The sequence below is a fragment of the Nannospalax galili genome, unplaced genomic scaffold, assembly GCF_000622305.1.
Source record: "Nannospalax galili isolate Female #2095 unplaced genomic scaffold, S.galili_v1.0 scaffold541, whole genome shotgun sequence".
Taxonomy (NCBI): domain Eukaryota; kingdom Metazoa; phylum Chordata; class Mammalia; order Rodentia; family Spalacidae; genus Nannospalax; species Nannospalax galili.
This window is the reverse complement of record NW_008345054.1, coordinates 498,912-525,322: the sequence shown is the minus strand read 5'-3', so window position 1 is coordinate 525,322 and position 26,411 is coordinate 498,912.

Below are 26,411 nucleotides of genomic sequence, written 5' to 3'. Positions count from 1 at the left end.
CAAGGGCTCTAGTGGGGGGAGGGAGGCTATGGGAGGGTGCCATCTGGGAAGTGGGTATATAGTCAAATGAGATGGTTTGGGATGTTCTGTGTGATATATATACATACACACACAAAATCAACAAATTTTTTAAAAAATGTATTATATTTGAGGAGGAAGCATGGAAATTTATGTCATGGTAATTTCTAGAGGTGATAAACTTTACCATTGAAATCTCTCCAATGACTTTATAGACATACACAGGCTCCAAGTATCCAAGTGCAACAGATTATGACTAGCAATAATCAGATACATACAGATTAGAGATGCATGCACCAACATCTGAATGTTAGTAGCAAAAACAATGAGTCTTTTTTTAATATATTCTAAAAATGAAATGGAGATCTTTTTTAAAGGTTAAAAACTCACTCAATTTTATGTCTTACAGGACTATACTGAGTTCAATATTGTATAACTGTATTAACTCAACTGTGAACCTAGAAACTTGCACCCATTTGTGAAAGAGATTTACTCTTGCTCTGGAATGCATTACTGAGGGTGTTAAAGCTGTAGTGAAATGCTTCTTCTAAACATGTAGTTATTAGAAATTTAAAAAATATTGATTAAAGAAAATAATTCTTCAAAACATAAAAATTTGCTCTTTAATAATTAGTAGATGTGAAAAACATTATCATTGAAATCTACCTGAAAACTTTATATCCATGCTCAGATGTCAAGGAGCTCAGAAAGTAACTCATAATAATCAGATATATAGAGATTAGAAATGCATGTGCAAACATTTTAATGTCAAGTGCATTAAAAATGAATTTTTCTGTATGAAACTGTGTATTTTAATTCAACTGTAAACCTAAAATTTTACAGACAATTTTGAAAGTGGTGCATCTTAGCTCTGGAAATTGTTATTGAATATGTCAATGTTGTAATCAAATGCTTCTTCTAAGTATGTGGTTTTTAAATAAATAATTTTAAAAATTAAACCTTCTGCTCAAAAGATTATCAAGAATCAAGATAACAAGAATATGAGACCCAGACTGAGAGAAATATTTGAAAGGATATACTTGATAAAGGACCATTTCCAAATTACACATAACTCTTATAACTAAGCAGCAAGACTACATACAACCTAATTAAAAGCAGAATCTATGAAGACATACAGCAGGGGAGAGCAATACATAAAAAGAGAGGCCATCAGCTACATGTTATCATGAAAATGCTGAGTAGAATAAAACTGTGGGAAAGGCACAATAAAATGGCCAAAGCCCAGCATACTGAAACCATCACGTGCTGGTGAGGTGGTGGAGCCACAGGAATGCTCATTCACTGATGACAGAAATGCAAAATGGTGCAACCATTGGAAGAGAGCTTGGAAGTTTCTTATGAAATTGTACTGACCCTTACCATAAAAATCCAAAACTACTACTCCTTGATTGATGCACAAAGAGTTTAAAATGTATGTCTTCACAAAACTATATGTGAACATTATGGCAGCTTTATTTGTAGACATCAAAATTTGGAAAAAATCAAGCTACAGTAGATGAATAGGCAGATAGTATATGTGTAGACAGTGGACTATTGTTTAGTGCTAAAGACATGGAAGAGATGTAAATGTATAATACTGGATGAAAGAAGTCACTCTGAAAAACATACAGACTATAGGACTCCAAACATATATTAGAGAAAGCGAAACTGTAAAGGTAGAAGTTGCTGTTGTTCAAGGTTGGAGGGTGTCACAGTGGATTGTTACGTCAGTGAAACCCTTTATACTATACTAGTGCAGAACATGTTATTTTACATGTATAGAGCATGCCTAATGAGCACTAATGCAATCCGTAAGCTTTGTGTTACTGAGATATGTCAGTGTAGTTTCATCCATTGTCACAAGTGCACTGCTCTAGGCAGTGATATTGATGTTGGTAATGGGGGAGCCTGCATGTGTGTGGAGATGGTATATGGGAAATCTCTGCACCTTCTGATTAATTTGCTATGAACTTGAAGCTCTTCTGAAAAGGTTTGTATGTGTCACAAAGAAGACAGGTTAGATTGTGTCATTCCATTTACATGAAATTTAAATACAGGCAACATTGACCTGCAATGTTGGAAGTCAGTATCTCGGTTACTCTTGGGAGAATAAATCCTTATAGGATACATAATAGAGTCTTCTGAGTCCATCTTATTATATGTATAGATAATTCTTGTATGTGTGCAGTTTCAGTTGTGTGTAGGTCCACGTCCATGCATATGTATGTGTGTATGTACAGTCAAGAGGGCAACTTCCGGTGCTATCTTCATGAATCCCACGAACCTCCTTCAGAGACAGGGTCTCTCGTTGGCTTGAAGTTCACAAGGTAGACTAGGCTGGCTGTCCAGTGGCCTCAGGATCCTTCTGTCCCCTCCTCCCAAACACTGGAATAACAAGTGTGTACCACCAGGCTCTGTGTTTTTATGTGAGCTATAGGGACCAAAATCAGGTCTTCACATTTGCAAGGCAAACATTTTCTGAGCTGACTCACCCCCCAACTCCCATAAATGTCTGTCTTAATGGTCACATTTCTATTTTGATATTATTTACTCAGATGCATTCTTTTGTGACACTGCACTTATGGTTTTATTCTTTTATGTATACTCATACTTCAATAAAAGCTTCAAAAAGTAACATCCATTTCAGAGACAATTAGTGAAGATTAAATAAAATAAATTATGTAAATATTTAACACACTGCTAGGATATTCCCAGTGCCAAATAGATGGAAGTTTTTGCTTACTATTATTATTATTAGTAGCAGCAGTATTATTAAGAATCCATTTGAAGCTTCTGTAGTAAAAAATCTTAAGTCATAAAATATGAAAAAAATCTTTCAGCATTTTGCAAATTAAAGGATTAAAGGCGTGAGCCACCACACCCAACTTGGCTTCTTATTTTTGTGTGTGTGTGTGTGTGTGTGTGTGTGTTTGTGTGTGTGTATGTATATGTACCACATGGCAGTTCTCTTTTTCTACCACATGGGTCCAGGGTACCACATGGTAGTTCTATGTACCACATGGTAGTTCTCTTTTTCTACCACATGGGTCCAAGTCATCAGTCTTGGTAGCAAGTGCCTTTACTTGGAGAGCCATCTCGCAGACCCCTGCATTTTGCAAATGTTTAAGCCATTCTTCTGTTTTTGCCACACACCCACAAGCATGCTTCCACATTTCTAAAATTTCTTCAATACATAGTTATTGAAGCTTTACTGCTAATATTAGACCCAAGTTTATGTGACCAAGATGTGTTATTTTAGATAAATTTCAATGCCATTTTCTTCTAAATTTTCTCTAGTTAGTTAAGGCATTTCTTGGGCTCCTTAATAGTGCTGTTTGAAGCTCAACTGAATCAATTAAAAGTACTAGAAGTATGGTCACATTTAAGTTATAATTCTAATATTTTATTAAGTGGCACCTGTAACTAAAAAAGTAGACTTTATAGTCACTTTCTTCAGAAGGCTTACAACCTCTCTGGGTAAAATGATACCATGCAGGAATATTTATAGTACAATGACATTTTATGATCAATAAGAACTGGGAAGGTTTTAGCACTGTCTTTAAAATGCTTGACTGTGCATATATCTCATGTTTCATTCAACTTCTTATTTTTCTAAGGTCTAAAAACAAATTCTTAACTTTGGATACCAATGAGTCAGAATAGGCTTTAGGCCCCTGCATGGAGCTTTGTATGAGCTTTCTGCTCTGAACATAAGTGAACCTCTATTACTCCGGAGCTTTTTTTCTCAGCTATATATTACAGCAATTAGTTTGTGGTAATATATGTAAACAAAGCATAAATTTGGCATGTAACATCAAAACTTGTCTCCCAGAAACTATAAGAAGTTTTGTGACAAGCCAAGAAAATTTCTAAGAACTTTATATATCTGCTTATTTACCAGATAAAAGTCCCAAGGCAGAGATGTTCCTAACACACCAGAAGGCAAGCAACCAAAAAGGGGCAAAGAAGGCACAGAAACTGGTTAAAGACCACAAGGACACAGAGACCACTGACACCCACTGTGAAAATTAAGATCATGTAAGTTACAATGAGAGGAAGCAGATGGTTAGTGATTATGAGCATGAAGAAATTCAGTTACATAATTTCAAGAATATCATGCATACCATTTCCTGAACCAAATATTGGATACAAAATTTCATTGTTAATCCAAAGCCAAATAATAGATGCTGGATTTGCACTTTAAATATAAATTTGATTGATGTATTCATTACTTTAATATTCATAGTTTTAAAATATTAAGGCTCATATTTAACTCAGCCTTTCAACTATGAATCATTTGAAGGAAACTTCTATCTTAAATTCTTCATTTCTTCTAAGACTGTTTTAAAATCAGAATTTCAACTTTCTTACCAATAGAGTTCACAAGAAGGAAAAGTAAAAGAGAAATCACATTTCATAATACCCATGAGAAATCATATCTAACATACCCAATTAAACATTATAAAAACCTGCAAGCCAGCATAAATGGCACATGCTGTTTAAGATGACATTTCCTTATAATCCCGTGTCCACAGAAGGTAACACTTTAAACAGAACACTACTCAGAATGATAACTCACATTGCTACCCATTTTTTCGTGGAAGGGTTTTTGAGGATGCCAATTTAGAAACTCAGCTATTTTAGAAGACATTCAACTTAAATCTTTATTGCCACTCAAATTCTACTGTACACAAAAATATTAATGATGCCATTAATTATGATAATTGAGTGTGTCTATTTCATTCTGCCAATGTGCAATATGGTGACTATAGAATCAATCTAATAGCTATATGGTTGCATACCATACCGCCAATGTTTTAAAATGAAAATATTAAATTTCTAACTAAAAAACAAATATTAATAACTTTAAAAATATTTTTATATATTATTTATTTCATGTGTATGTGTGTATTGCCTGTGTGTAGGTAAGTGCACCTGTGTTGTGCAATGCCTGTGGAGGACAGGAGAGGCTGTGGGATCCCCTGGACCTGGAGTTACGGATAGTTGTTAGCTGCCATGTCGGTCCTGGGATTCGAACCCGGGTCTTCTGCAAAAACAATCAGTGTTCTTAACTGCTGAGCCATCTCTCCAGCCCCAATATTAATAACTTTTCAAAACAAACCCAGGGTTATATTTTAAAGCTTTAAGTTTTTCTATGAAGGTGATTTAACTATTATATATTTTGTAAGTAGGATACCTTCCCATTTGGAAAAGATGTATTGTAGACATTGCTGAGTAAGGATTTATAGAAAGAAGAAATGTGCCTGAATGAGAGAAATTGGTAGCTATTTGGTTAGAATTGAATGAAGAGAAAGGAAAAGACCGCAAACCAATACAGATATGTAAGACTACGTGAGTGAAGTCATGGTAGTGTAATTAATAAAATTAAATGAATCTGATTTCCCAGTAGAACCAGAATAAGGGAGGGTAAAGGTGTTGAATGAAGCCAGGTGCAGTTTTGTTTCAGTTGATTTGCAGAAATGTTCAAAGACTAACAGAGACCGTGGCTCTGAAGCTGAGAAGAAAGCCTACTCAGATGTAAGGATCATTCACTGGCCAGCATAGTATTGAAATTAGACACAGTGTCTAAGAGAAAGAACAAATATAGAAAATTTGAGGATTGAAAAGAAAATCCTTATGATTATCCACACTTACTGCTCAGGATGAAGCAGCTGGATGGGGTGGGGGCAGGAGGATGACAGCTGTGGAGGTCTTTACTGCACTGCCCTTTGCAAGAAGACAGTGAGAATCACAATATTCTAGGCATGGGATATTGCTAAAAACGGAAATATATTTTTGGCATAGACAAAGTTGATATGATCTTTTACTTTTTTTCTGATGAGTTTCCACCTTCTACTGCAGTTTTGAGACTGAGTTAACTAGTATGGTATCAATAGGAGAAATGAGGTTTTGCTGCTAGATCCAGTTGGCAAAGTACCATACTAGGCTCCTCAGAAACATTTAACTGGCTTAAGTTTTCAGTTCAGGAGGTTTTGATCCTGTGGTGAAGCAGAATATCATGGTGGAGTGTGTGGTAGAGGAGGTTGTTTACCTGGTGGCGGTGGAGAAGTGAGAAAGGAGCAGAGAAAGTAGCTAGGTCCTCTTATCCCCTTAGAGGGTACAAGATCTTCCACTAGGCCTAGCTTCTTAAAGGTTCCACATTTTCCAATAGTGCTATGGGCATGGGTCTTTTAGGATCCAAAACTATATCATATTCAATATTGGGGCAAAGGCTGGAGAGATGACTCAGCAGTTAAGAGCACTTGCTGCTCTTACAGAGGATCTGGGTTCAGTTCACAGCACCCACATGGCTGTGAACCATCCATAACTCCAGTTCCAGGGGATCTAATACTCCCTTCTGACCTCTGCAGAGGTTGCATGACACAGGTACACCTACATATGTGCAGGAAATACTCTCATACACATAAAATAAAAAATAATAAATAAAAATATAAGGTAGCAAGAGTGGAATGCAAGCTTTAGTGATGAAAGCCAGTGGAGCGGTTGGGTTGTTTAGGGAGCGTTGATTAATCTAAGCCAGCTGATGAAGTCTTCAACATAGATCTGCACAGCTGTCAGAGGATGGGCATGAGACATAGATTATGGCAAAAACCCTGAATACATCTGAGGTTAGAAAATTCTTGCCTTTTGAAGAACAATGTCTGACGGTGGCCCTTTCTTAACAATTGACAGACCAACCCAGGCCAACAAATTACAAATGAAAATACATGGGGGTTAAGCAGATCTTCTAATCCTAGCCTAGGACAGCAGGAATAGAATCTTGTACTTCCTTGCCTCTACCCTAGTCCTAAAAAAAAAACAACTCTTGCACAAATGATACTTAAATAACTGAATGATCCAAAATCATTTTAAAATCAGACCTAATCCAAAAAGAGGACCATAATCTTCCTACCTTCTACATAGGTAATTTATATACAGGGACTAGAATTTCTTAAGTGAGAAGTTATGCCTATATGTGCCTCTGAGTTCAATGTATAAATATCCTCCCTCCTGAGAGTTTTACCCTCAAGGAAAAAAATATAATTGTAAAACTGAAGAAGAATGATAACTGGCACTCTCCCCGCAAATACTCAATAAATGTTTAATAGAAAGATTTAGGGGGCTGGAGAGAGGCTTAGCAGTTAAGAGCACTGGCTGCACTTGAAGAAGACCTGGATTCGAATCCCAGCACCCATGTGATAGCTAACAACTGCTCACAAGTCTAATTCCAAAGGCGTCAATGCCGTCTTCTGACCTCTATGGGCATCACAGGATATGGGTGCACTTGTCATGCAGGCATAACACTCATACACATAAATAAAAATAAATAAACAAAAAAACGTTAAAAAAGAAAGATTTGTGTTGTGAATCTTGAATCTTACATGATCCCTTCTGTCCATCCAGATGTTAATGGTAACACTGGGCACTTAACAAAGTTGCCTGTGCTTTTGCTCTGAGATCACTGAGGGAAGAGACAGGAAACTGTGCAGAATGCCTCTATGTGTTGTATTTTCCCTTTGGAGCTCATACCAGAATCTGTGTGTTGTTGCAAGCTGAGCAGTTCCCTTCTCTACTAATTGGATCATGGACAGTAAAAAGTGCCATTTTTATCCTTAGGCGATATAAAGCATCGACGTTCAAAGAAGAAAGAGGAATAATCTGTAGGGAAAGAAAGCTGTCAGGAAGACAGGCCCAGACAGTACTTTTCTCAAGTGCCTAGCAGTGGAAGGTGTCACACTAAGGGATTTGGATTTCGGTTATCAGCTCTCCTCATTACGGTTTTTCAAGATCTTCTATCAAAAAATGGGAATGGACAAGCAAATGCACAGACCATCCAACTGCTAAAGCAAGATCAATGGAGCTGGGGGTTATGAAGTGGCCCCACTTTCCTCTTTGGAACAGGCACTTACTCCAGAAGAGAGGAGCACATCCCAAATATGTCAGGTGGTCTGCATGTGATTCAGAACACTCATGCATGCCATGCCAAGATACCTGTGCTTCAGATCCACTGGGTATATTTCCCATTGTTTCCCATAGTCTATTATTTGTCCAGTTTAAGTTGTGATCTCCTGAGAAAAAGAATTTTCATCCTGCATCAGCAATGCTGTAAGTGATGACTTCATTGATGTCAGCTTTGCCGCTCCAACAAGTTTGTTAAATCCACTTAGAACAAGGTCTCCATCTGGGATTTTCTTTCATCTCCCTCCTACTGCTTAGCATAGTGATGCATCAGCTGTTGACCAAAAGAGCAGAACATAGGTAGGGCTGTAGCATACGCATTTTTCTCCCTATTCTTTTAATCAACAATACCAAAAAGGATATTTTCCACCCAAGTAGCAAAGACATCAAGACTGACTGATGTTTGGTTTTGACATTCCTCCCATCACGAACTATATACAAGTCTTTAGTTTTAAGTCTTTTAAAAAGACTCGTATATAGTTCGTGATGGGAGGAATATCAAATTTTAAAAGTATGTGCACAGTAAGAAAACTTGACGGAACTGAACTTTATTAAAGAGTCATGTTAGCAAACTCAGATGCTTGGTGGCTCCTAAGGCAGCAAGTGGGACAGAGTTCTCTGGTTCTTTGTGAACTGTAGAGGATCCAGAGCACTAACTCCTGACACACAAAGACTGTTTGGGTGAAATTTATGCCCTTGAGAGGAGGAGAAATAAGGCAGCCGGTTGGGGTTTGCCCTTTATCTCACCCTGCCCTGTTTTTCATTGCCTTTTATGTTTTTTCTGTGCTAACCACCATATGATTAATGGCACTCCAGCATGCCCTCTTTAAAAGTTATGGTTGGGGATGGTGGGATTGATGGTGCTGCAGTTTATGAGTGTCTGAGAACTCTGAAAATACCCCATAACTTAGCTGAGACTTCTGGTGGGATTCGTGGAAACAATTGGAGCTCTGGGTCTGCTACTCTTCAGGACTCTTCTGTGCGTTGAATGGGCCTCTTGAAAAAGCTGAAACATTTTCCAGATTTGACAGCATTTATCAGGCTTCCCCATTATCATGCTTCTTTTGATTTCACATTTTTTGACAGTGAGCCAAGGATATTTATAGATATATTCAATATTCCTTGCTGCTCAGGCTCTGAGTCGTCTTTGATAGTTACTCCTGAGACTCATTGTAGAAGATGAAGTGTGAGGATAGAAATAACGTGGGCTCGGAGGTTAAAGGATCCTGACTCTGTATGTGTGTGTCCATCTAATATTTGAGATAAGGATAATAGTATTCATCCTGTGGAATTATTTGGAGGGGTAAACAGGCTAACAGTGCTGTGACATGGAATTCATTTTATGAATTCAAGAAATGCCAATAAGATGAATTGTAGTTTGTTCTCTCTACAATAATATGTTCCATTAAAAATCCTCTCTTCTACTTTGAGCTATAAAAGTTTAAGTAATGGATGTGTGAATTACCCCGATTTGATCCTTACCTAATTTATATATGAATCAAAGTATCAGACTGTACCTTATAGGTATGCACAAGTATTACGTAAAACAAAATAAAATGAAATAAATACTGTTTTGTTTTCTTTTTTCTCATTTTTTGTTGCTTGAGAATTTTATTCATCCATACAGTATGTTGTGGTCAAGCCTACCCTCTCTTTCCTTCCCTTCAATATCTGCTTAATTCCCACCACACTTCCCTTCCCTAGTTCAAAGTAAAGAAAGGCTACCCAAACAAGAATGAAATAATGAGAGTAAAATAGTTTTGGGGAGAACAAAACCCCTCCAATCAACATTTCTCAAAGAAGAATGGGTTCCCTTCTCAGTTGTACCATCCCTGCAGTTTCTATTTGAGGTGCCCTTTTATCTCTCCATTTCTGTGTTTTCGTATACAGATTTTACTTTTTGGTTGTTAGCCTTAGCCTTTAGTGGCTGTTCTATCCCTTCAGCCCTGTATACAGATTTTTATCCACTCATACCACATAACTTTTTGTGAGATCAAATAAGTTTATTAAATATAATTTTTTGGAAGTGAAAAGCTATTTGTATAGTAAAGAAGATATATTCCAAATGCTGTCTTCTTTATGTGGCATTGTTAGTGCAAGAGTATTTTATAAAAAATATTTTCCATATAAAGCAAGTGTCTCCTTTTCTATGAATTTCTGAAACCATTTTGTTGGAAATGGTCCTAAAATGTTTTATCAACTTTTTTTCTTTCAGATGGCATACAGTGACATTTTCTTTATGACTCATGAACAAGATTATCAGCATGAATCTTTCTAGGCTTCTGTAAGAGAGTGACAGAATCAGAAATGATTGACATGTTGAACGTTGTTTTCCTTTACACTTAACAATTTCAGACTGCTGATTTGTAATCTTTTTGCCCGCTGTTGCAATTTTTCTGTCAATGTTCCAATCTTTTCTTTTATAGCAGAGCACACAGAGAGCGTCACAAGATTGTTTATTTTTAATTTTATCTGTCTTCTAATCATCCGCAGTATATCAAAATAAAGTTCTTTTTTTAAGTAAAGTAGTAGATACCATAAGGACTTAGGATCTCTAAGTTCTGAACTTCTTGCATAATTTTATTCTTCAAAACAGCTAGTGTTATCAAATACATGCTCACGTGTTAAGTGTTCCCCATATGTGCTTTGTCCCATTTACTCCTTACAACCCAGACAGGGTGTCATCATTAATATTCCTATTTGACAGATGGGGCACTGGATGTTTAAAGATGCTGTCCAAGGTCAAATACAGTTTTGAGAATTCAAAACGAGTCCATCTGATGCCACAGCCCATGTACTTTAGTGAAAAATATCAATAATCATAAAAGTACAGGTATGGGGTAAAGATAATCATCACATATAGAAAATGTGAGATCAGCAAAGGAGAGAAGAAAGCAAGAAAGAAGAGGCTGAAGACCCAACACCACAAAAGCAGCCATTAAGACCATGTGTGGAATGAAGCTAAGAGAATGAAGGGCCAGTTTCAGGGGTGAGGGGAACTGAAGAAAGGCTGCCCTGAAAGTGGTTATCTCTGAAGCCGCCGAACAAAGCAGCCATCTGCTCTGCTCTTCAGCTTTCTTTTACTATAACAAATACCCAATATAGTTAGCTTGTAAAGAGAAAAGGTTGTTTTGGCTCACAGTTTCAGAAGTTTCAGTACATGTTTGAGGGGGCCTGTTCCTTGTACAGCTAAGTCAACAGATTGTGGTGGATGACTGAGTGCATGACTGAACAAAACCATTGACCTCAAGGCCAGAGAGTGAAAGAGAGAGGAAGAGCTGGGGAGGGGCACAGTCCTCTTGGGGTTAGGCTTACAATGCCCTAAAAAACCCCAGTAGCCCCACCTCTTAAAAATTCCACTAGGTGAGGATTAGATCATTAAGATATGAATCTCTGGGGAACATTCCGCACTAAGAAATAGTACAGAGTGAAGCGTGGAGAAAAACAGATCACTCCCAGGAGGGAGGTAACACTGCAAAGATGGGCCTGCAAGTATCAGAAGGACAGCTCTGAGGCAACTGAATAAACTACATTGCTCCTTGTTCCAGTCTGAAGATTAAGGCAAAAGACTCTCACAAAGGAAAATAAATAAATATATCACCTTTATTGCCACTGATTTTGTTTTCCAAAAACTGTTAATTTTTTCAATCGTTAGGGCATTTAAAAAAATTGTGCTGTTTCTGTGGAATCTTGCATAAACAAATCCTGCTTCTTGTGGCCACTAATGAATGATGCACTGTCCCCCCCCACAAGCCCTGTCCAATTCCCCTTAAGACCTAAGAGGATTAATGCTCTCACATATCGATGCCCATTCACAGAATGACAACTGCAAATTATTACACATGTCTGTGTGAGTTGGGACATATAGTTTAGTCTGAGGCAGAAGGGCTACTAGGTAAAACTTGGAATGAACCCATAAACAGCCATTCCCAGAGAGTTCCAGGATGAGGAAGGCATCTTGTGTTCTCACATAGAAAATGGCACCCTCCCCCTGCCCTCTTCAAAGAAAAGGATAGGAATGGAATCCAGTATGACTAATTTGTTTTTCCTAAAACAAGTTACTCTTTCCAAAAGATATTTGATGTAGAGGGAGAGAAAATTCCACTTCCATCAGGACACAATCATTCATTATAAGTGAGCATCTGAGCTCTCAGTAATCTTCTTACTCAAGACATTTCTATTTCAATTGTTTCCATTGTTCCTGATTTCCTCAGAAGCTCCTTGGTATTATGATTTGAAAAGGGCAATAAGCTTTGAGACCCAAGAGGGTTTGTAAAAGCCGTATGTGTGTGTGTGTATGTGTGTGTGTGTGTGTGTGTGTGTGTGTATGTATGTATGTATGTATGTATGTATGAGTCTGAAAGACAAATGTCAGCAGCATCTCTCTATCCTTTCACTTCTTTCTTATTATGGTTAGGAACCTTAAACCTCTTTACAGATTTTTAAGTGTACAAAACCCTGCTGTTGAACGATCAGCACAATATTGTAGAAAGCATCTCCCCAAATCATCTTGAACTACTTAAATCTTACACCTGTTTATTAGCAGTGCCTCTTGCTACAAGTCTCTCTATATTTGGCCAGAAAAGGACCGTGGAAACTTTTACTGATTGATAGAGAAACTGGCTCTGCAATGGCTGGCTGATGACCTGTATTTCTGAGCCTCCCCCAAGAATTTTGTGGGAACAGTGTCACAGTTGGTAGATGTGTGTTCCAGTTCATGTAGTACAGGCTATGTGTAAATGAATAGTAAAAGGCATTCACAGGGATTTTCAAAATGAAGATGTATGATTATCCTGCTTTGCTTGATTCTTCTGGTGCTCACCCATCCTAAAGAACCAGTGTAAGAGAGTGAAATATCCAGAGGGAAATGGGCACTTGACAAACAATTTGACCCCATTTTTTCTGAGAGCATTTTCTCAAGGCCTAGGCATAGTCCAATTTGATCTAGGGTTCTCCATGTTCACTGAGAGCGCTTATGTAGGCAAATCACATTTTCAAGAAAACCCTGTCATTCTTCAGCCTATACTTGGATGCTGAATTTGGAAAATAAAAGATAGCACCCACCTCAAGGGCAAGTGGACTGAAGGATTCCTTGATCTTGCTGTGGCTATGAATGACTGAAGAGAGGAATAAAGAGTCTATGCATGATTCACTGTTAATTAAGGGAAATGGCAAATTCTGTTTATCACCAACAGACAGAAATGAACTTACAGATTCAAAAGTCTGCTTGTCTTGGGAACATCAGTGTATCTTAAAGTAAAACCTTGTTCCTTAGCAAGTCTGGTGGAGAAGATTAGACTAGTTTTATATTCATTTCAATTGACAAAATAAAAGCCTGAATATGAACATAGAGATTTGAGACTTAGGCATAACTTTAAAAGTAAGGATGAATGGTCCCTGTCTCAAATGGTGACTCATCTTTTCTTTACAATGTGATTCACCTTAGAATGCCAACAACCAGTGGTTCCTACTAAACATCTTTAGGACTTGGAGAGGATAGAGTTTATGCCTTAGAGGAAGCAATTCTATCTTCCTAATACCTTAAGACCAGTGGGCTAGAATACACAGACATTTTGCTTGCATGCTCATTATAGTCAAAGCAGCTGTAGGTAAGACTTTAACTTGAGAGCTATTACTGTTTTAAATCATAGCTATTAAAGTAATAAAAATGATAACAATAGCAATTCTTCCTCCTCCTCCCATTTTTCCTCCTCTTTCCTGCTTCCTTTTTCTTTCTTCTACACTCTATCATGCAGTTATTTCCCCAGTTCAACTTAGTCTTATTAATTATTACATGTATCTGTAGAATAGAGTCAGTATAAGACTATGGTAGATTCAGTCAACAAAGTCAAATCATTGACAAAGCAATAAATAAATAAATAATAACCAACCACAGTATTCCTCCTTCCCTCTATAAAGGTATACCTCATTCTACAAATGTATATCTGTATTTACGTATATACATACACACATGCATCCACACGGGCACACACATGTACACACGTATCCACACATGCATGTTCACATGAACACATTCAGATATTTCTCAATGCATTTATTTTCATAATCAGTTCTTAATATCTCATGTAGGAATTGACTCCAAATCGAGTTTCCCTACACACTGGAAAGTTCTAAACAATCCAGGGTATCTCTGGTTACACATGTCATTTTTCTATGTGTGACAAACATTGCAATAGAATATTTTCTTAGTACTTTTGATGCTCTATCCATACAGAAGGAACCCACTTGGTCTAACTCCTACCATTCTATACCTCTTCACTCATTCTGTCTAAGACTCAAGAACTAGTTCATTCTAATAGATGAATTTAGGGAAAAGAAAACAAGTTATACATACTGGATTTTGTATCTACCCTTTCTTTGAAGGAGAAGGTACCATCTGCCTAAAGTTCAACTCTTTTCCTAGAATCATTTCTGTGTGAGAACACAAGATGCCTTCCCTGGCCTGGAACTCTCCAGGAATGGCTCGGGTTGTGGGGTTCATCCCCAGTTTTACCTAATAGCCCTTCTGTCTCACACTAAACCCTATGTGTCAACTCACACAGATATGGGTGATGATTTCCAGTTGTCATTCTATGGATGGGTACAGGTATGCCAAAGCATTAATCCTCTTAGGTCTTAAGGGGAAGTCGACAGGGTTTGTAGGGGTCTAGTGCCCCATTCTATACTGGCCACAAGAAGCAGGACCTATTCATCCCAGATTCCATGGAAACAGCACCACTTGGTATTAGATAACTTATCAGGGAGCTGGTCTCTGGAGAAAGCTGATTCTCCCTTCACAGTATTCATCCACAGGTTACCCGTACAGTCCATGATTACAGTCCCAGTTGTTTTCCTCCTCAGTTGTGCTGATTTTGAACAGTGAAAAAACAATTTTACTTCCTTTTGAAGATTAGGTAGAAGGTCCAATTGACATTTGGACAAACCAATAAATTCATATGAATAAAAATCTATGTGCCTATTTTCAATGGATTTTGATGGAAAGATATTGTAACATGTGATTGGATTGGTAAACTCTCCTGGAAGTTAGCTTGTAGTACAGAGATCCCAAGGAGGTAGAAAAAATAGAAGAAAAATCAGGTAATGGCATTTATCAGCATGTTCCCATGAACCACTAGTTTCATTAAATTATAAGTTGCTTGGCCATAAGGGCTTCCATGTCTGGAAATTGCTAAATAGAACTAAGGTGAGTTTTTTTAAACATTGTAATTATCATAGCCTCTAGCATATGAAGGTGTATTGTTAATCTCCAAACACTGTAATATGTGGTATTTTCAAGCTTATTTGTAATTAAAACTTCTCTTTTAAAAGGTATTTATCAAAATTAATGTTCTACAGAATATAATACAGAAAGTGCTATAAAAAGTACATAGGCAAGAGGAGAATCTAAGAGATTAACAATAATCTCCACTAATATTTGTATAGTGCCTCATAGTTTATAAGGTTCTTGCTTATTTATTAGCTTTTCTGATCCCCAGGCCAAACAAGTGTAGGGGAAAAATTAGCTCTAAGATTTTAAGTGGCTCTCCAAAAAACACTGACACAAAGGAAGATTTTTGACTTTGTTCTAGGTGGCCTGAGTGTAGTTAACTATTCTTTTCATGCTCCTACCCTTTAGTGAAAACATCACCTTCGGTTTGTTTGTTTGGCCAAGGAATAGTTCGTATCAGTGGTGGAGTGGTGGTTTCACCTGACTTTCTGTACCAGAGCAAGTGCTATGGGATATGTATCTCCAGCCTTTGTCTTTGTCTTCCCCAGAAACTGTCTCTTTATTGTTCTCTTTCACCTGATGTCTCAGCAAGGAAAATGACATATGCAAAAGGTGTCATGAAAGTACTTTGAAAAAGAGGCTTTACATAGAGTCAGAAGAGGATGTCAGTCTCTTGGGGTTGACAGTAGCTGCAGGCTCTTACTGTGGTGCTTGAAAACAAAAAGGGATGAGCAATTAAGGGTCCTGAGACAAGGTAGGTACAAAGGGCTCACAGAAAAAAGAAGCAGTAGAGTTCTGGTGCAACACGAATGAATGACCTGAGGCAATCAGTACCCTAATTTCACGCTTGTTCTACTTCATGATCTGAGAGTCCCTGAAGTCAGTCCAAATTTGCAGGAAGCCAAAGGCCAGGGGACCATTTTGATTTAGCACATGAGAATGAACATCCTGGGTGACAGAACCAAATGGTGAAAGAGGATGCAACCTAGGTCACATGGGGCACATCCAGTATGCCAGGCAACCAAGGTAACAAAAACTGCCAGTAACTAAAATAGGTAGGTCTTGGAGATTAAACTGGCACAGGTCAGTTAAGCAGAGAAGGAAGTTTTGAGGAAAATACAGGAACCACACACCCTAGCCTTTCTTGGGTTGATAATTTTCTTGGTGTCTCAGTTAAATTATGTTTGTCTCATATGAAGGACATCATAGAATATTTTTTCCTCTTTAGCTAAGGCAGAAATAGTAGCCTCCATGGAGTTTGCTTATACTCACCTAGCTCCCATCACCCTTTGGTGATTTCTCCTATTTGAAAAGTGCTGTCTGCATTCCCATGAGCCTCAGGTTTTTCTCACCAAGTTCCCTTTATACTGTAGAGGCAGGCATGTGTGTTATCTTAGCCTCCATACAGCATTGAAGCAATTTTCTGCCAGTTTCTTCAGATTTGGAGGCTAGTACCAATAAGTACCTGAGTCATTAAGTTTTTGACTGTTTATGTGCCAACATACAGGTCTTATAACCAGTTGTCTCCATTGTACTTTATTAAAGTAAAAAAGAAATCAGCAGATTTAAAGAGGAGAAAGAGTCTGGCATGGTGGCACATGTCATGAATCTCAGTACTCAGGAGGCAGATACAGAAAGATCTCTATGAGTTCAAGGACAGTGTGGCTCCTGGCCAGCTAAGGCTACATTGTAACAGTCCCTATCTCAAACCGGCCCCAACCAAAAGAAAAGAATAACTGAACCTTAGGGACAGAGAAGGTGGCTCAGAGGTTAAGAACAGTGGCTTCTCTTACAGAGGACCCAGATTCAGTTCTCAGCACCCACCTAGTAGCTAACAACCTTCCCTAACCCCAGTTCCAGGGAGTCCAATGCCGTCTTTTGGCCTCTGTGAGCACAGCACACATGGTTATACTTACAAACATGTAGACAAAACACTCAAAAAAAAAAGGAGGAGAAAGATTAAGGATGAAATTTATAGAAATAATAATTCTATGACCAAATTCTACTTATTTGGTGAGTCTTTTAGATGTTCAGAATTAATTGAAGAAAAACCCCTAATTTCCAAATATTAAGAACACATTTAGGTATCTATACAATTAGTTTAATTAATCAAAAAGTGGAACTTTGATATTATTTGCTGGCTTTAACTTCTGTTGACCTACCTTCCACCATGTTCCAGATACTCTTTTCATTCCTTTATGATCTTAAGACATCTAACAAGAATAAAGGACTGCTGTAAAGAACAGTTATTTTCTTCAATCCAGGAAACCCACAGACATCTCCTTGATCTCAAGAAGTGCCTGACCTGGGCCCAATGCTGGTTAAGTTCTTTTTTAGGGCAATGAGAAAGACCCATAGTAATTTTACTAAATATATTTATGATTTGTATAAAATGTCCCTCACAGGCTCAGATTTTGAATGCATTTTCTAGGTGGCCATACTATTTGGGCAGGTTGTGAAACATTAGGAGGTAAGGCCTGAATGGTATAGCTAGGTCATTAGGGGTAGGCCTATGAAGGTTGTACCTGCCTCCTGATTCTGGTCCCACTGTCTGCCCTCATGTGAACAGTCTCTATTACATCATTCTGCTTCAATGGACTAAGCCACCCTGTCCCATCTTCACTGTTGTGATAATGGCCTGAAAATCTTGGGAACTCTGAGCTAAAATAAAATTTTCTTTCTTTAAGTTGTTTCTTACATGACCAACTAATACAACTGCTATGCACTCTGACCTAGGAAATATCTCCAGTAAAAGATAGGCTGAGCTTCATCAACACTTCATCCACAATAGGTTCCTAATTTATTTTCCCCTACAAATAACTCAAAGATTTCCAATTCTGGGTGGTAAGGCTTTCCTGCTTTCATTGTAGTTTCAAAAGTTCAGTGTCCTAAGTACCCCACCTCTGAGCCTGTGGAAACTAGCTATCCAGTGTCACTACTGCAATGCAAAGGGTGAAACCCTCCTCAGGATTGAGCCAGAGATATTCAAGGTACTAATGCATAGCCTTGTTTTTTTTTTTTCTCCACTGACAACCACTGGATCTTCCAAGGTTAAAGTGGATAACAAATTAGAAACATCAGTGGAGGGGCTGTTAGAAGCTGGCGCACTGAAAAGTGACAGGTGTCAAAAAGGAGACAGTACACTAACTGGAAATGCCTAGCATCCCACACCTAGTAAATGTTGGCCACATAGCCTTTAGTCCACAATCATCCCCAAGGCCATCATTTTATTTAAGTCATACTAATGGCCCTGAGTCATCGAGAAAAGATTAACTTATGTCAAGAATATTACGTTTAGTAAGGAAAAGAAGTTTGCAATGCATTTTAGAAACATTTCCATCAAAATGATCTAATATATATGATATATTTAAATTATTAAGTACTGTCTACCTAGAAAATTCACATAGTATGAACATTTAGTGGTTGAAATTGCTGACTATAAAAGTTTTTGATTTATGGGAGGTTAGTTTTCATGAGGAACCAAAGGTGGGTGCTGGGAGGTCCATGATTCCTTATTAGTGTAACATGGTGATTGTCCTCATTCCAAGACAGAGCTTTCCTGGGTCTCTTCAAGTCACATGACTGAAGAAGAACAGGAACAGTTGGTGTAAGGAAGAAGGAATGGGACAAAAAAGGGAAGCTTTCATTTTTTAAGTGGAAAATTACAAAATAATGCAGAGAGAGCAAACAGCTGAAATAAAACAACAAATCTAGGAGCTGTTTCTTCAGCTTTCCCTTTCTTCTCTCCCTCTTCTTTTCCTAAATACCTGCTTTCCTTCCTCAAATAACTACAAACTCCACAAACAACTGAAATGCTTAAGCAGAATTTCATCCTTTATCGCAGTTTGAATGAGAATGTCCGCCGTAGGCTCCAAGTATTTGAGCATTTTGTCCCTAGTTGGTGGTGCTCTTTTGGGAGATTGTAGAAGGTGTGGCTATGCTGGAGGAAGCATGTGGGGATGCCTTAGAGTTCTTAAGCCTTGCTAGATCTCCAGCCACTCTCTTGCTTTCTGTGCCTGCTTGACGATGTGAGAGCTTAGCTTCTCCTACTCCTCCTGCCAACACTGCCATGGTGATGGACTCTAATTCCTCTCAAACTGTAAGCTAAATAAACTCTTCCTTTTATAAGTTCCCTTGGTCATGGTTTTTCTATCACAGCAACAGAAAAGTGACTAATACACCCTTCTTTAATTACAATGGATATCCCTCCCTCTCTCCCTCCCTTCTATGTTTCACATTCCTAATGTGGTTGCCAAAAAACCAGACAGTAAAGGCAGAGACTGAGGTAACTATTCTCACAATTTGTGCTGCATAGGTATCAAATTATAAGATGATGTCAGTAAATGAGAACTGGGTATGCTAGGCACCTGCGATCTATATCCAAGCAGCAGGTCTGTGCCTCCATAACAAAGCAGAAGCATCTACCACACAGCTATACCTGGCTCTATTTTTATTTGTTAGTCATTGTTGAAAATTTAAGAATTAAACCTAAACACTGGACTCTAGTAAGTTAGCAGAATTCCCTCTAAAATGAATAATAAGCCCACATGACACCACGTGTCTATGGTCCATTCTAGAGGATCATGAGTTTGAGGCCAGTCTGGATCACAAAACAAGTTCAAGGCCAGCCAGGACTTGGCCTTGAAGAAATACTGTCTTAAAATAAGATAACATAAAATAAAATAAAATAAAATAAATTATAATCACTATATCTGATCTGCATTACATTTGAGGATCTATCTGCTACAACATAAAAATTAAGGCATATGAAAATATTTAGGTTGGAAGAAGTAATCTGTCATTATTAGAAATAGAATGAAAGTCTACATAGAAAACCCAAAGCAATATATGAGTAAATTTATTAAAACTAATAAAATATTTATTATTTTTAGCCTTTACAAGTTCAATGTTCACAAGCCAACAGTTAGAACATATGATCTGCATGCGGAAGAACAAATCTTTTTTTTCCAAGTTACGTACATTTTTCTATTTTTTAAACTTATTTATTTAATAACAACATGATTAGAAGAAGCATTTCGTTATAGCATTAACATATTCAATAACAATTTCCAGAGCAAAGATGTATCTCTTTCAAAAGTGGGTGCAAGAGTTATACAATATTGAACTCAGTATAAACCCTGTAAGACATAAAATTGAATGAGTTTTTAACCTTTAAAAAAGATGTGCATTTCATTTTAAAATATACTCTTTCATACAGAAAAACTAATTTTTAATGCTACTATCACTTAGATGTTTGCACGTGTCTCTAATCACTATGTATATGATTATTATTAGTCACAGTCGGTTACTTTCTGAGATCCACCTGAGCATGGATATAAAATCATCGGGTAGATTTCATTGGTAATGTGTTTCACCTCTACTAATTAATGTGGAGCAAATTTTATGCTTCTTCCTCAAATATAACTCATTTTTTCTATTTATTGTTTTTTGTGTGTATTTAATATAGAACATCCCAAATAGTCTTATTCATCTATAAACCCATATTCCAAATGGCACCTTCCCTTAGTCCCCCTACCCCACTGAAGCCTGTATACTCTGTAATCCCTGTTACTGTATTGTCAGCATCCCCAGCTTTCTCCAGTGCCGGTCCCTCCCCTGAATCTAGTCAGTCTATCTAGAGTTCCTTGTTTTAGGAAAATCAGCTCTTCTTTATCTAGTAGCAATCAGTTGCCAATATTCCTTTAGACAGGATTGGAGTCTGCTGCTCATTTTCCCAGTTCTATGCTGGATTACTCTCTGGAAGTCTCTTAGGCCACCCTGGCCAACAACTCAAAAGAAGGTATCGCCTGTCTGGCATTGTTTCTTTTTATGTAGCCTTTAGCTACACATATGAACTCTTAAAAAATTATATTGACCCCTTTAATCTTTGGTTATACTTTCCTTTTGGGTGTTTAAGGCCGTACAGTTGGCCTGGATAAACCAATTTATTTTTACTCTTAAGGCCATTTGAAGATCCTCAGGGGTCACATGGGCTTTGGAGGAGCCCCTGGCTCCTTTCTTTTACCAGTTCCATCTATGTGAAGATAAGTCAAAGGTCCTGTTCAACAGTGGCTGGCTTCTCCTGGAAGCATGGAAGAAATGTTTCCTGTGTGTTGACCCTCCTCTTAGTAGACTGGACACTGGTTCATGTCCATCTGGTGGGGTCTCCATGTCCTTCTTGATCAAGAGGACAACAAATCTATTTTTATTAAAATGTAAAATATAAGTTTCTCAAGGAAAATTATTTTCATGCAATGTTCAACACTATTATAGAAATCTTTATAAAAGAACATAATAGAATTTAAAAAGACCTAAGTAAATGGAGACACAGAAATTGTTCATAATATATAAATTAGTAATACCAATTGTCCTCAAGGTACAATTACAATACAAAAAATCTTCGTAGTATTAAAGAAAATGACAATAAAATTTATATACCTGAATAAAGAGTCAAACATTACTAAAGCTTTCATAAAATAAAAGAATCAGGCAAGAGCCTTTGTCCTACAAAAAATGTCAGGGATTATTTTTAATGTATAGGTATTCAAGTTAAGATAATGCATGGTTAGACTCACTGGTCAGAATGGAGAACCTTGAAGAAATACACAAAAGTGAAAAATCTAATAAACAAATGAATTAGTATTGCAGATAAATGAGAAAATGATGGTCCGTCTAAAACTTGTGACAATTACATATATTCTTAAGAAGAAAAATGATCCCCTTCTTCATTCCATGCAGAAAAAGTTACTTCCAGACGTGTTCAACATCAAAGCAAAAATAAAAAGCAATAAACAAGGGGAACATAGGTCTTTCAAGAGTAGTGTGAAATTTTATTTCTTAAACTTTGTGGTTTCCAATTGTAGGTTAAAGCCTGGCTTCCTACGCTGGATGATCACAGGATTCCATTGCAAGATCTATTTTTCCAGTCTTCATTTCAGTGTATGTTTTGGGACACTAACCTTTACATGCTATCCAGGCTCCCTAACCATCTAGTTTCTGGTTGCGTTATAGTGGACTGAGTGGCTGCAGAGTTTGGTATCAGTCATTTCTCTAGAACCTGTAGTATTTTGAGATCATGTATCATCACTCCAGCTGTCAGCAGGTTTTGAGATCACTGTTCCCTCTTGTGATTGTTAACACTGACTGTCAGCTTGATTGGGTTGAGAAACAAGCACCCGGGACATTAGTAAAACACACCTGTAGGTGTTTGTATGAGGATGTTTTCAGGGATGATTGTGTCCTTGGGGATTTGATATAATGAATGGTTTATTCCAATGATGGATTCAAAATTTTAATTGGCTATTGAGAGTTGGTAGAACTAGGGAAAGTGGAGTCTAGCGAAGGAACTATACTATTGGAAGTGTATCCTCAAAAACTGTATCTCATGTTTGTTTCAGTGCCTCTACTCCAATTTTCATAAGTCGGATAGCTCTGGCCCTTGCATGAACACACCCAAGAATGGGAGAAGCCACTTAATACATGAGGTAAAATAATTTCTCAGCTTAAGTTGTTCTGAAATGGCAAAACTAACTCCATTTTATTCTAGCTGACTTTTGCTTTACCCTGTGTTTTTGCCCAGTCATTCCCACTGCAGTCAGTCAGGCAGAACATTTCATGCAGGTAGTTTCAGATATCCTATATTGTTTCTACAATACTGGGAAACTTACAAGTAGCCAGGTGGCATGTCCAGATAGCATGTCTTCCCTCCAAGTTGTACCTGCATCTCTATGGAGTCTATCCTTTCTACAATTCTGAAAAACTTGGTTTTTTCCTTATCAAAACATTTGTTAACTGAAAAACCTCTTTGTTAACCGATCTGCCTCTGGTCTGGTATAACTGTGATGATCTGATAATTCTGTGGCTATTGGCTTTGCCCCTAGCCTGATGTAATTGTGGCTTTAAGCTTTATAAACCCTTCCCTGCTTCTCCTCAGGATTGAAACCTCTTCTGGGCATTAGTCCTCTCTCTGACCACCAGCTGTTAATAAAGGACTCCTAATTCAGCCATCACTAGACGGCATTCCGCTGTGCATCTCACTTGATATTACAGTTCTTACAGGTATTTTGGTCACAGAGAAGCAAAGCAACTAACTAGCACACAGCACTTTCAGGATGAGGGATGGTAAGGGTTTCCCACTCTTCCAAGAAGTGTGCACATAATCATCCTTTCTTGGTCCTCTTGTCCCTTCCCTCTCTTTAGCTAAACTTTATGATGCTATAGGCTACTTGCAGCTCTTTACAATCTATAATGGGTGTCAGAAATAAAATTAATAAGATATATATCTGGTATCTGAAGGATCTCTTTAGATTCTCCTTGTCTCACCTGTCTCTCTTAGATGCTCAACACTCATAAAATTTCACAACTGGACAGTGGGTAAGAAATCCCAACACAAACTTAAGAACTTTTGGCAATTGATGGGTGTTGGGAAGGGGGAAAACAGTGTCTTACAGTGGATGGACCCACACTGATGGACATTTGGAGAAATAAATCAGACTGTATAGGCATATATATATATATATATATATATATATAGAAGAGAGAGAGAGAGAGAGAGAGAGAGAGAGAGAGAGACCATTACATTGGTTGGGGGACCAGTGGGGGAAGGTATGGAGAGGGAAATGGATCTAAATACCATCAAACTATATATATGAAAATCACAAAATATCAATAAAAAATCAATAAAAAATACTGTCAGAAAAAAAGTTCCACAATCTACTGATTCCACATGGGTCCAAGGGATTATTTCTTCTGAAGCTTCTACATACATGCCCTCAGTCTCTGTGTCTTCTCTACACTCCCAGAACAAAGGGTGAAATTTAACAAGGCAGGATGTAGGGCTTGGCTTCCTAAATTGGTGTCAAAATCCAGACATGTAGGGGATTAACTTTCCTGTGAGGAAATACTGAGCAATTCAAAAGAAGAAGTGGCAGAAAACAGGCAATCTAGCCAGTTCTGAGATGCTCCCCATGGCTGAACAGGTGTAGTGTGCATGCTTTTCCTTGCTGGAATGAAGCAGTGAAGCCTTGAGTAAGAACTCATCTCCCTTGTTTTACACCCCACCCTTTCCTGAATCACTTTCCTGTTCTTTATCCCTCACTGGTTTGGGATAATACTTTCCAACTTTCCAAGTGAAGCCTTAACACTTTATTTGAACTTGATTTTTTAAAAAAGTAAAAAAGAAAGAAGAAAGAAAGAAAAGAAAAGAAAAAAGAAAAAGAAATTTGTAAGGTGCAAGAGGCATGTTAAATAATAACAAGGAACCTTTCTTAGATACTATGGGCCACTTAAATATGCTTGAGGAGGTCACATTGAAACTGAAACCTGAAGGATTAAGAGAAAGCAATATGAACAGTAGCCGATCAAATAAAAGAGTAATAGCTGTTGTTAAAGCAAGAAGGAGCATGTGTTAGAAACAGCCAGGAGGCTGGTGTGAATTGAGGGCAGCAAGAAGTACAGAGTGGGCAGTACAAAATAAAGTGGGCAAAGCCGGCAGAAGAACAGAGACCATGGCAAAGATTGTAAGTTGCATCTAAGTGTGATGGTGAAGTAGGAAGCCATTGGACACACATAGTCAAGACGTGGTCATAATCCAACTTTCATTTTAAACCTACTATGACTGCTGTATTGAAATGGCCTATGGTGGGACACAATGATAACTAGCTTTAAGTCAGCCATGTGTAAAGGCTGAGAGAAAGTCTTTGGTCTGGCACTTGGGTTTACAAATTATTAAATGTATGGCCTATAGTGTACCACTTTTGAAAAAGACGCACTTAGGGAAAGTCTAGGTGATGGTATATCTAGAAATAAAGGACTTCATTCTTTTTGATACATTGAGTTTGAAGACCCTATGATGCATCTGACCAGAGACATCTAGCAGAAGTTAGAAGCAAAAGGCTGTAGTTTCATTAAAAATTCTTCTCTCTCCTGCATATCCCTGTAGTCACATTGTGAGGAAGTCCTTGAAAAATCTCTATTCCAGGGCTGGCAAGATGGCCTAAACAGAAAGATCTTTGCTGCTAGGCCTGATGACCCGAGTTAGAGCCCCAGGACCCAAGTGGCAGAAGGATAAAATTGACTCCCAAAAGTTTTTCTGCCCTCCACATGCACACTGTAGGATACACACAAAAATAAGTAAATAAATAAATGCAATTAAAAATTTAAATCTCTATACAAATCTAAATACTCCCTCCTGGAACTGTCTTCCTCATTGTCCAAGCTTCCTATCCTTCCTTTGTTGCAATAGACAGCTGATGAATATTTATTTTCTTTTCTTCTATAACTTAACAATAGTTTGATTTCTTAATGTGGATCTCATGATTATGCTAAATGCACGCAAGAAACAAAAAGCAGAGTCTTTTTTGTTTCCTCCATGAGATTAAGATATTTTCTCTATCCGGTATCAAAAATATATTGATTAGATGAATAAATGAATGGGGGAAAATCACAGATGAATCTGAATTGGTGTGAGTTAATGAGCACAAGTGGAGAACTGCCCTTAGTAACAGGTATTTCTGTAGTGCAGCAGAAAACAATGAGAGCTTTGATGAATGGGAATGAGGAACGTACTGTTGATCTTTTTTATGTCAGTGCTTAGGTCTATGCAAGATCTGAAACTTGATAGAAAGGGTTTTATAGGATATGTGTGAAGAAAGAAGAGAAAATTATGTATTGTATAGAAAACCAAATTAAAATATCAACCTATGAACTATTTATAGCAATAGAGAAAACCCATCATAGTTTTATAATTATGAATTTAAAATAAATTGAATCAATAATCATATCATTTTCTCTTGTAAAATTTTACTGCAGGCACAGAAAAGATTAAGAGTTGCTGGTTTTGAGCAGAAGTGTGGCACGCTGTTATGACAGAAAAAATGGGAGAAAGGTGGTGCAGCACATGATCGTGAAATCTATACTGAGCACAGAGGATTGAAGGCAGGGGGAAGGCTAGGGAGAGTGAGCAATTGATGGTGTCAGTGGATTTGAGATTCTTATCTGAAGTAGGCTGTGGCAAAGTGGGCCTTATAGAACTAAGCATTGGTACAGAGATTCCCAACATGAAACAATAGAAACCTGTGGAGTGGATCTCTGAGGAGTAGAGGGAAAGGCCATTCAAAGAGATGCAACCAAACTATGAAACATATTAAAGAAAGGGTGTTGAGTGTTGAAGAAATGGACCCCAAGCTTTCAGGGATAGAGGGTAATG